The sequence below is a fragment of the Podarcis gaigeae genome, assembly GCF_964106915.1.
Source record: "Podarcis gaigeae genome assembly, chromosome: 4".
Lineage (NCBI taxonomy): Eukaryota > Metazoa > Chordata > Lepidosauria > Squamata > Lacertidae > Podarcis > Podarcis gaigeae.
Genome location: NC_139677.1, coordinates 78,482,601 through 78,495,049, shown reverse-complemented (window position 1 = coordinate 78,495,049; position 12,449 = coordinate 78,482,601). Strand labels below are relative to the sequence as shown.

The 12,449-nt window shown below is 44.6% G+C and overlaps 1 protein-coding gene across 2 annotated transcripts in view; it reads right to left on the bottom strand.

The window, feature by feature from the left end:
* Nucleotides 1–1,032: 1,032 nt before the first annotated feature.
* LOC310843599 (galactosylgalactosylxylosylprotein 3-beta-glucuronosyltransferase 1-like) overlaps nucleotides 1,033–12,449 on the bottom strand; it is a 59,487-nt gene continuing 48,070 nt past the window's right edge. For both annotated transcript variants that reach the window (XM_083737191.1, XM_083737192.1), the window contains 3 exons: nucleotides 4,200–7,673; nucleotides 1,809–3,743; nucleotides 1,033–1,559 (listed from right to left, as the gene is read on the bottom strand). The gene's annotated coding sequence lies outside the window, so the exon portion shown is untranslated. The remainder of the gene's footprint in view (nucleotides 1,560–1,808; nucleotides 3,744–4,199; nucleotides 7,674–12,449) is intronic.

Sequence of the window (12,449 nt, the reverse complement as noted above, 5' to 3'; positions counted from 1 at the left end):
AACTATAGTCTGGCCCCCAACAGTGTCTGGGGGACAGTGAACTGGCCATGTTTCAAAAGTTTGAGGACCCCTGGTAGATAACCTTTTCTTCTGTCCTGGAGGGTAGGACTCGAACCAATGGTTTCAAGTTTCAAGAAAGGACATTCTGGCTAAACATACAGAAAAAGCTTTGTGATAGTAAGAGCTGAACAGCAGTGGAACAGACTCCCACGAGAAGTGGTGGACTCTCCTTCCTTCGAGGTTTTCAAACAGAGGTCGGATGGCCATCTTTCATGGATGCTTTAGCTGAGTTTCCTGCATTGCAGAGGGTTGGACTAGATGATCCTCAGGTCCCTTCCAAGTTCTATGAACTCCAGTGTGCAGTTGCAATTGACGGAGAACTAGAGAGGCCTAGACAGAGAGTGTGTATCTCAGGAGTGTTAGTTGAAACTGGGTAAGTGACCTTGTGGGGCACTTCACAGGTTCCTCTTTCGGGACTTTCCTGTCTATGGAAGGAGTGCCTGTTTGCTACAAATGTGATTTCCTAACATTGTAAAACAAAGCAAATACTATAAGCACTCTGTACAGTGTAATCTCTTACAAATAAAGCTTTTATTGGAAACGGCCAGTGGTCTACTTAAGCCATTTTAGACTCTGAGATGAAAGGTCATACATGAGTCTCCTTATTTAGGTAGTAATGTGCACTATATACTGTACTTCAAAATGTAGTAGGCAAGTTCTGCTGCAATTTGGATGTCACCTGATGGGTGGGACCTAGATTCTGCCCCCAGAGTCTTGCCCTGACATCATCACCAGTGGAAGTTCTCCTTTGAAAAGCCTCTTTACTGAAGGGAAGATGAGTTATCAGCAGTGTCTGATTTTGGGCAGTGTGAGCAGCCCCTGCACAGGGCACCAAGCTGAGAGGCTGCAAAATTAAGAACATCCATCATTGAAAAAGATCCATTTGGGGGCGCCAAATTGTGGCCTCGCACAGGGTGCCATATTGCAAAAGATTACCAAAGTCTGCCCTTGATACAAGTTATCTCCATGTGCTGTTTTCATAGCATGTTTAATAATAGCCAAGTGCCCACCATCATAAACAAACATCACAAAACGACTTCGTTGACATTTCCTCTCTTTCTCTTGTTAACACTGTGGTTGTTTTCATTTTTGCTTTGACAATACAGAAGGTTAATGTCATTCATGAAATTCAAGGACTACACCACTGGTCCCAATGAGATGCCACAAAGCCTGCTTGAAGCCTTTCTTCACAGCTCTTTACAAACAACTCACTCTTCTCAAAGGACCTTTCTCTGTTTTTCTGAAAGCATCCTTCTGCTGGTTTATAGCATACCTGTTACAAGGTCACACCTATACCATATATTTAAAACACTCTTATACCACTTCAGCTGCCATGTATTCCCCCAAAGAACCCTTGATAAGCGTGCTGAGAGTTGTTAGAAGACCCCTCATAGAGTTACAATTTTCAGCATCCCTTAACAAACTACATACAGGGGCAGCAAAGCTTCTGAATGCTGTTTGGTGGTCCTGGTTGGCTACTGTGAGAATAAAATGTTGGACTAGAAGAAGAGGAGGAGGAGTTTGGATTTGATATCCCGCCTTTCACTCCCTTTAAGGAGTCTCAAAGCGGCTAATGTTCTCCTTTCCCTTCTTCCTCACAACAAACACTCTGTGAGGTGAGTGGGGCTGAGAGACTTCAGAGAAGTGCGACTGGCCCAAGGTCACCCAGCAGCTGCATGTGGAGGAGCGGAGATGTGAACCTGGTTCCCCAGATTATGAGACTACCGCTCTTAACCACTACACCACACTGGCTCTCTAGATGAGCCATTGGCTTGATCCAGGAGGCTTGTTTTATATTCTAATGTAACTACAGTTCCCATGAGTCTCTGGGAAGAAGCCATGGCTGTTAAAGTAATATAACAGGGTTTTAATTGTATGGTTTGGATGCGACCTTACCTCATACAGTTCTGCTGGTCAATTACATCCCCTCATCACAAGGCAAGGCCAAAGATGCCACAAACTCTGTCCCATTTATTTTCATTTTCTGGAAGCTAGCCTGTCTCTCCACATATGCAACGCAGGTGAGGGCTCTGTATTAAGTGGGACCTTTGGAAGTTATTTATCCAGCTGCCAGAACATTTCAAAGGCATGCCCTCAAGCTATGTCCTTCTTCGATCTGTGGCTCAACAGAAGGCTGCCATCAGGAGCAGAGAACCTGCAACACACCAGATGTTTCTGAATCCCAACTCCCAGCCAGCTTGGCCAATGGCCAGGCACGATGGGAGTTGTAGTCCCACAACATCTGGAGAGCCATCCTTGACAGGAATCCTGAAGTCCTTCCTGAAAGCTCTACTTCACACTCTTCACACACAATCCTACCAACATTCCACTTTCTGCATTTTTGTTTCAGTAGCCTCTGGATAGGCAAACAGTCCCCAAGAAGCAGGAAGCTGGCGCTGGCTCATCTAGTCTGACAGGAAGTGGCTTTCTGGAGATTCAGACAGGAATCTTTCCAACCATGTGTGGAAATGCAGGGGCTGAGACCTTTTGCAAAGTAAGACATGTATTTTACCAGAATGGCCTGTGACAGCCAGAGACTGCTACTAGTTCCTAGATAACACGATGAGCATGTACATACGCAATAGACCATCTTTATAGAATTCCTTCAAACCATAATAAGTCTTTAGTCTAAAAGTCTCTGAAAATCTTTAAATGAAGCAAGGTACCAGACTTTGTACAATGAAAGACAAGCTGTGAAGCTTTGTGTATTCAGCAAATATGATGCCCAACACTGAACAGTGATTCTGGATCTTGACTACTGTTTCGTAGAATTCTTCGTCAGCATGGTGGGAGGATATAGAATTGCTTCATAAACTGAAAATAATTTTTTACAGATGATGACCTGCATGACATATCACTTTACAAAAATTATAAACTATAATACAAACAGTAATGAAAAAGAGTACATAGCCCATCTTATTTTGAATGAATGCATATAAATGAAAATATCAAATGCTGTGGAACAGTGCTCATATAATAATGTAGTCACTGCTACTAACAGATTTCATTTTGTACTTATTATGGTTTGAAGGAATTCTATAAAGATTGTCTATTGCGTATGTACATGGTCATCATGTTGCTTAGATATTGCTGATGTTCTCTTTGCAACACAGGCGTTTGTTTGGTTACTAGGTTCCTAGATGGCAGTGACACTTCTGTGCATACCAGCTAGGAAGTGAGTCCTATCCAACTCAATGGGGCTTGACCTGACTAAGCATGCTTAGCAGCAGATAAGAAGGCACAGGATATGCAATGTAGTTACCCAACTCTTGTTGCTAGCAACAACGTGACACACAGATATTTAACTCATGAAGCTTTCCCTGGTATGATTTTAAAAGAATAAGATTGCTGCTACTTTTTTCTTTTTCTTTTTGCATATCAAGCTGCTCTTAAAGTCATAGCTGCAGGCCAGTAAAAAAAAAGTTGGCAACCACAGTGGAAAACCTGGTCACATTTAGAAAGGGGGTCTTTCTACCACCATTAACCATGACTGCCCTTCCTTCCTCTATTGCCTGCAAGCTTGAGCTCAGAAGAAGAAGAGGAGAAGAAGAGTTTGGATTTGATATCCCGCTTTATCACTACCTGAAGGAGTCTCAAAGCAGCTAACATTCTCCTTTCCCTTACTCCCCCACAACAAACACTCTGTGAGGTGAGTGAGGCTGAGAGACGTCAAAGAAGTGTGACTAGCCCAGGGGTCTGCAACCTTTAAGACAAAAAGAGCCACTTAGACCCGTTTCCGAAGAAAAAAAACTGGGAGCCGCAAAACTTGTCATTATAAAAATAACTTTTTTGTCACTTTTTTATTATTTCTTTGTTTGACCCCTCAGAATTACTCCTCCTCATAGAAATAAACGTGTTTGTGTGTGTGTGTGTGTTCTTCACTCCCCTTCAAAACAGTGACCAGCGTACATGCCCCTTACAATGTAGCGGGCGGGCGGGAAGGTGACGTCAGGACGGTGCGTGACTAACGCACGCACCACCCCCATGCGACGTCACAGCCAGTACCGCGCCCGCCACAGTGGGGAGTGTCGGGGCGCACAATGCGCCTCCTCCCCTCGCTAGTATCCGCCCCGGAGCCGCGGCAAAGGTGTAAAAGAGCCACATGCGGCTCCGGAGCCGCGGGTTGCAGACCCCTGGACTAGCCCAAGATCACCCAGCAGCTGCATGTGGAGGAGCGGAGACGCGAACCCGGTTCACCAGATTACGAGTCTACTGTTCTTAACCACTACACCATGCTGGCTCTCTTTACTGGGGAGCCACAGTAGGGGCTTGAAAGGATTACAGCAAAGTTTTACACAACGCAATGATAGGTGAAGCTTGAATAATTGGATGATAGGGGATGGAAACTGTTCATCTTTTGAGCAGGGAGGAGGTGATTTGCATCCTGGGTGGCATTGCACTGACCATGATGGGGATTTAAACTGCTGTGCCCACTTAACGTTGTGCACTCTTTTCTTCTCTTCAGAAGTGCTGCCGCCACCACCCCTGGAAAATTGGGTTGGGGGGTTGGCAGGCCACTGGGGAGGTCTGGGCAGCCTGGATCAGTTCCTTCCCTGCCCGTGCTAAAGGTTGTTATTTAGCAAAGCTATTGCAATTTTGCAAAACAATAAAAAAGGCATGGGGGGGGGGGAGATTCCACATTATCAGTAGTTTCAGATGGGATTCAATCATATGCCACCAAATTCATGTTGTGCATTTAAAGTGTATTTAGAGATCTTGCATGACAAGCCCAATCTTCCAGCCTTGCTCCCAAAATGGACTATTTGCAACAAGGAAAGTGATGGGGAAAATGCCCTGCGTAGTGTGGGGTCACTTGCTTGATGCAACATTGTATAGCTTCCCCACATATAAATTGGCCCTCAAAAGCACAGCAGTAGACCTGACAGGAAGGAAAAAATACACCTTAAAGAGGTGCCAAGTTCATATAATTTCTCTTCTCAGTTGGACCTCATCCTTCTCTCGGTGAAAAGAACAAAAGTGGCTTGGTCTTAATGCTAGAGGTTCAGTATGGGCCCTAGTCCCCATTCTTCAAATATTTTCTATAGCTAATGTTCTCTGAAATTTCCCAGGATTCTCTTTGTTCTATAATGAGGTGACCTCCATGATTTCCCACAGAAGCAGCAGCTGGCAAGGGAATCGAAAAGCTTGACAAACCTTTCCTGCCAACCTTAACTCCCACATAGCCTCTTTCTCCTTTAAATTATACTTTCCTCATTACTGTGCTTCTAATTATTTTGCTAATTTAAGACACCACTTCTCTCTCCCCCCTCCTGTAATGCAGCGAGCATGAAATATATATGACATTTCAACGGAGAGTATAAAATTGGTTATTCCCTACTGAGATTCAGAAGAGAAGGGGGGGGGAGTGGGGAAGTATATTTTCCATAAAACACGCCAGGCAACCCAGGTTGATATAAATGGCACAGGCAGAAAAGACCCATGTTACAAACAAGCTAAGAAACAAATAGGTATCCTGCCATTTCTGAATCATTTTTAGGTGTGGCTCAGTTGCTAAAAAAGTGTCCTTCTAATTCTTGGGTGTGAGAATTTCCATACATATGTAAAAACACCAGCAGTGGGCTTTCGTGAGCACAGCCCACCACAGAAACAAACATTTGTGCTATCATGTCATTCTACCTTTTTAGGTATTTGGGTCCATCAATTCTTTGTTTCTTTGACTCTACACTGGCCCCAAACCTTACTGATGTGCTGACAATACTTTTCCAATTACAAATATAAGAAATTACTTGTAGGTGCTTTTGTTTCCCTTTAACACTCATAATGGATGAATATTTCTGTTTTCAGTAGTCATTTCCCTCCCCAGTGGTTCCAAGTCTTGTTTCTGGGTGATGCTGCATTTTTTTGCCACCATCACATGTATTTAAAGCTTGGAGTCAATGGCTGAATGCTCTCTGCTCACTCCAAACATGTTGGTTTTGTTGGAGTTCATAGCTGTCTGGACAGGAAATGAGTTAGTTGAGTTTGATCATGCAAGTGCACCGACAGTTCCAGAATGTGTAATAGTTCTACAAAGCCACAAGAATAGAAGAACTGACCAGCTGTATCTAACCAAAAGTCCACCTATTGCAGTATCCCACTCCCAGCTGCGGAATTTCATGAAGCCACTGCCTAGCTATTAGCCAGGATTTCACCCACTTGGAGAAGGAGAGAGAAGCTCTGGATTCAGAACATCTTCTCTTGTGAAAAAGATTTAGCCAAGGATTTCATCCTGATAGGTTTTAGACAATGGTGTCATTCACACATCATGGTAAACCATAGTTAATAGTTTCCTGTCCGCATGCTGATCTTAGCCAGTTTGCCCCTCCCAACTTTCAGGGCCAGGAAACAAAGCACATTCACTGGCTTAGCATTACATCTGAACCAGGGACCATGGTTTGTTTCACTCCCAATAAATCATGCTCTGTACCCAAGGCTTGTTCTTGGCTTACTGATCATGGTTTGTTGCAGCAAACCAAGCCATCCTCCCTGGTTCAGATATAGCACTAAACAAGGGATCATGGTTTGTTTTCTTCATACACTAGTGGGGAGGAGAAACAGCCGCCTTTGTGCATTCACAGCAAACCACTACCTATGGTTTACTGTGATCTGCAAACTGGAACAATGAGGCTCTTGGGTTCAATGGACCCACTTTCTAGCTCAGTTTATCATTCTGATCCAAGAGGAACTGGAGATGTCTGGAACCATGTGTGTCACTTTGGATCTTATATACAGTGGTACCTCAGGTTAAGTACTTAATTCGCTCTGGAGGTCTGTTCTTAACCTGAAACTGTTCTTAACCTGAAGCACCACTTTAGCTAATGGTGCCTCCTGCTGCCGCCATGCCGCCGCAGCGTGATTTCTGTTCTCATCCTGAAGCAAAGTTCTTAACCCGAGGTACTATTTCTGGGTTAGCGAAGTCTGTAACCTGAAGCATCTGTAACCTGAAGCATATTTAACCAGAGGAACCACTGTAAAGGGAACTGATGCAGAACTCAACAAAGCCAAAGAATGAACCACATGTACCTCCAAGCATGAACTGCCCTACCACATTCTTCTGGAGGGCAAACCCCTCAGATTGAAGGAGGCTTTAAGCTACTCTGAGAGCTTCTCTTCCCCCAAAGTGATGTTGGCATATTCCATTGTTCCCATTGCAGGGATGACCTCCTTTTGAACTGCTGTGGCATGGAGCAGATTTTCAGAAGCCCTCATCCCATTGCTTCACAACGCAGAGCTTCAAAAATCAGGATGCGAGGTTATCAGAAAGAGCTTTGTCCAGAGTGAAAGCCTGGTTCTTCTTCCTTTGCCCTGGAAGGTGTGTGTGTGCGTGCGCATGCAGGCGCATGCACACGTACACACACATTTATATTTTTTAAAAGTCCTTCAAGAAATAAATACAAACATAGAAACAATTTCTCCTAGCTGCAAGATGAATGGCCATTGTACAAAGCAACCGGACTTGGGGTTCCACATTCCCTTCCTTTCAGTCTTTCTGTCTTTCTTTCATGGCTTTCGGGACGTGGGAAGCTGGTAGCTATGAACACAAGTAGGATGTTATTCTTCATTGCTGCATCAGTTTGCTGCTGAGCAAGTGTAGAGATGAGAACAGTTGCTATCTGCAAAACAAACAGGGGAGGGGGGATTTTTAAAGAAATGTGCATAGGTACTCAGCGTGTCTTAGGACATAGTCAACCAGATCATTGTCAAAGAACACCTTGCATCAATGCAGTAGAATCTCTGCTTATGATAAGGTTACCAGATTTTCCCCCCAATGAATGCAGGGACACTTGAATCAATCAATCAATTAAATAAATACTACACTTTCAGGACGTTGATGCTGCAGAGAAGGCGGTGGCAGAGGGGCGGCCACCGCCTTGACCTCAACCACCAAATTTCCCCTTCCTCCAAGTCTTCTATCTCTTTTTTCCATGAGCCTGGGCAGCCCCTGAGTTGTTGGTTCTTCGGTGGTGGTGGTGGTAGGGAAGCGATGTGTGGTGGGTTGTGCATGGAAGACGGAGAAGGAGGGCCAAGAGTGGCGGTAGTGAGGCTTGGGCACCGCGATGCCTCCCTTCCCATCAGAGCAGCCCCAATCCCATTCCTACTTGCATGCAAGCAGGAGGGGGCAGGGATCCCTCAGCTGGGAAGGGAGGCCTCCTGTTGCCTAACTGAGAGATCCCTGTCTCCGGCTGCTTGCACGCAAGCTCTGATAGGCTGTGTGAAGCCTCCCTTCACAGCTGAGAGATCCCTGCCCCACTCCTGCTAGCACGCAAGTAGTTAGTAGGCTGCGCTGATAGGCAGCATGAAGCCTCCCTTCACAGCTTAGTTGCTGGGGTCAGGGAAGGTGGAGGCAGCCCAGAAGCTGCATCTTAGAGCCCCTGCACCACCATCATATGGGGACTTCCAAGCAGCTCCTGAAGCCAGCCAGAGACAACTGCTCCGGGCTGCTGAGAGTGCCACTGCTGCGTTTCCCAGGGACATTAGATGAAATCCGGGGACATTCCGGGGATGGAATTTGCTCGGGGACTTATTTGTAACTCTAGCCTACGAGGTTTCGCATTGTTGCAACAGCTGACTCACCCACCTCCCAAACTGGATTGCGTGCATCTTTTATACTTATTCTTATGAAACTTCTTTTGATCTGTTTTCAAAAACAATGTCTCACACAGGGGGCAGGGCTATCATTTAGGAAAGGCAAGCTCGAAGTGACCTTGGAACTAATTTCATGGCTGTAATACTATTATTTTTAATTACATTTTCACTCCATCCTTCCTTCGAGGGCTTCAGGGCTTCAGAAAAAATGGTCTTCCTCCAGTATTTACTTATGCTCACAACAACCCTGTGAAGTAGGTTCAGCTGAGAGAAAGTGAGGTATAATAAGGTCACCACAGTTCCCAGCATTCTTTGAGGGGAAGCCATGACTGTTAAAGTGATATAAGAAATGCTTTCAACGTATGGGATGGATGTGACTGAAGTGTTATAATTTGCTCTGCTTCTTTCTTCCAGCTTTATGGAGTTAGCCAGGAAACCAAACATCTTGTTTCTGAAACTAATACATATATTGTGAAGGACGTTTATCATAACACTGAAGGGAAATAGATTATTCAGATGGATTTGGGCTTTTCAAGATGGCAGTGGTGTAACAATCCCAAGGGAATATTTCCTCATTCATCACACTTCTTTCCACTTCCTTCCCAACCATTTGGAATGGATCCAAAGTTACAGGCAAGTTGCCCAGCTGAGCAGGGATTTGAACCCAGATCTCCTGGAAGGCAGATCAATGACTATCCTCACTCCAACACACTGGCTCTGATGCAAGACCCACAGAAAACGAGTAGGAACCCCAGTTTTATTAATTTCAATAGTGTTTGCCCTTAAGGAGGTTTGGATGCCTCCCTCTGCCTGTCACAATCCAGCGCAGGGCCAATTTATTTTAGGGGAGTTAAGCTTGCTTAAGTCTGTGCTAAATGGTGCCCATCGGGTTGAAGAATTTAGCTAGGTGTGTGTGTGTGTGGGGGAAACAACACCTGTGCTTGAACATTTCATTTTTTGCCCAGATCCGAAGAAGTTCTATTATAAAGAGGATTGTAAGCAGCTATCTTTTACTTTCATGGTTAAGGATAGTTATTTATGCCACCCAGTCTCCTAGAAAAGCGGGAGAGGGGAGGGGAGAGAGAAAATTAACTGGCGACTTGGAGGCAGCTCTAAGACATATGCTTGCTGCAGGCAGAAACAAGCTTTTTACATCAGTGATGTAGAATGGAGACAGAGCAGCTGCATAAAACAGCAAGAAAGGAGGGAGAAAAGCAACCCCCCCGCTCCTTGTTATTGTGGGGGCTTATTATATAACCCCCCAAAAAGCAACCACAGTCATCTTTTTTATTCTTCTGGAGGGCATTTTTGAGGGTTGCAACAGCACAAATGAGTATTTTCAATCCTACAGCTGAAGAACATCTTGCAAATTGACCATTTAGCCTCGGGGTTCCCAAAGTGCGAGGAAGATCTCCCTAGAGAGATGCAGACAGTTGCTAGGCTAAATCAAGCTTTTCCATGAGACACTGCAATCTGTGTATGTGTGGTTGGCCCAGGAGGCAGCAGAGAATTGCGGGGGGGGGGGGGGGAGAGAAAAAACAACAGCAGCATTTCTATACACACACAAAGTGAAAAACTTGACTTTGTACAAACCAAGATGTCTGTGGTGGACTGACTTTGCCTGTTATTGTTGCAGTTTCCTGATATCTGCCTGCCTGTCTGTCTATCTGTCTAAAATGAAGTGCAGGATGAGCTCTGAAGTAGGTATAAATATTTTGTAGATGGCAGGTAGGTTCCTGGCTTACAAAGAACAAACTGATCTTCACTTTAGTGCTGGAGAAGGGGGAGCATACACCACCCAAAGAGAGATGGGGAAGGAATCAATCTTTTTCTTCTTCTTCTTTTTAAAGTAAGACAAGTGAGAGCTGGACCATAAAGAAGGCTGATCGCTGAAGAATTGATGCTTTTGAATTATGGTGCTGGAGGAGACTCTTGAGAGTCCCATGGACTGCAAGAAGATCAAACCTATCCATTCTGGAAACTGTTTTTTTTATTATTTTAAATATCTTTCATGGGTACTATCCCATATCCACAGAACCCTAAGGCCATTCATTTCCACAGGCAGCTCTTGAGGTCTTCCTGCTGAATGAAGTGTGACAGATGTTGACCAGGCAGAGGGCCTTTGTGGTGGTGGTGTTTCATCTGTGGAAAGCTCTCCCCAGGGAAGCTCACAAGTGCCCACACTGCTATCTTTCCAGCTCCTGGCGAATGAATAATGATAAATATATATTTATTCAATACTTTGCTTTTCAAAGAAAAAAACCCCTTAGATTTGAATTTGAAGTGATTTTATGTTGCATTACCTGCAGAGTTGCTGTTTTTTCCCTGGTCATATTTTATAATGTTATTTTAACTGAATGTTGTGCAAGTACGCTTTGATTTGAAAGGTAGTCTAGAAAATGTATTAGTATCTACCATGTATTTTGAAAAATGACTTGTCTGTTCGTTCCCTGTGTGCTTCAGTGCCTATCAATATATTGTCACTGGGCATAGGTTTGGCTGCCTCTTGATATCGTTGCCAAACGCAGCATCAGGTTTCCTGAGGTGGGGGTGGCAGCTTTCACCATCATTTCTACATCAGACGCCATTTTGAATCTGTAGTGGCACCTGCCCTGTGGAATGCCCTCCCATCAGATGTCAAGGAAATAGAGTGGTACCTCAGGTTACAGACGCCGCTAACCCAGAAATAGTACCTCGGGTTAAGAACTTTCCTTCAGGATAAGAACAGAAATCGCACAGCGGTGGTGCGGCGGCAGTGGGAGGCCCCATTAGCTAAAGTGGTACCTCAGGTTAAGAACAGTTTCAGGTTAAGAACAGACCTCCAGAACAAATTAAGTTCTTAACCCGAGGTACCACTGTAAACAACTATCTCGCTTTTAGAAGACATCTGAAGGCAGCCCTGTTTAGGGAAGTTTGATGTTTGATGTTCTGTTGTGCTTTTAATTCTGTTGAGTGGCCAGGGAAAACCAGCCAGATGGGCGGGGTATAAATAAATTGTTGTTGTTGTTGTTGGTGTGATGGGTCAAAACTCACAAATTACGCATTTAAAAATTAAAATACTTCTTGGTTTCTAAAAATTCTGGCACAACAGGAGAGAGAGATATATAGACTGTTCACACATTAGTGGCATAAAATGCAGGCAGATGTCTTCCCTCTGCTGTGTCATAAACCACGTTTACATTGCTGTACACACCAGAGAGGAGCGGGGTGTCTTCACCCGATGCACATTACCTGATTCATTTCTCTGCACCTGCAACCTGCCCTGAACTCCTTTTCAATGAAACCACCATCCGTGCATGGGCTGCCATCTGCACGTGTTTGACAGACACCTGAAATGCACACACCTTAACAGTGGCTGGTGTTTTCAAATCAGACAGAAGCTGAGAGCAAACCAATCAAACAGCGGCAATTCTCAAGAAGCTACAGGACAGATATGGATTGTGGCAAGCATCACGCATACTCGGCTTCACACACCAGCGGTGGGAGCACAGTGGAGCCGAAGTAAATGGTAATGTGTGCATAAAGATAGAGAGAAAGAGATATAAAGATAGCTAGACCTGTATCTATTTCTCTATCTGCATATAGACAGAGGTAGACAGAGATAGACAAAGATACATAAGATTAATACATTCACACTAGGTGTTCTGGAGGGAGAAAAGGTAAACATGTGGCTGCTGTTTTCTGTGGCAAGCCCACTGCAGACCCCAGCACTGAAGTTAAAAGGAGCAGGTGACATTAATGTAATCTGCCTGGGAGCCATTCCAGTCAGAGTAGACAAGATTGGGCTGGATGGACAAGCAGCC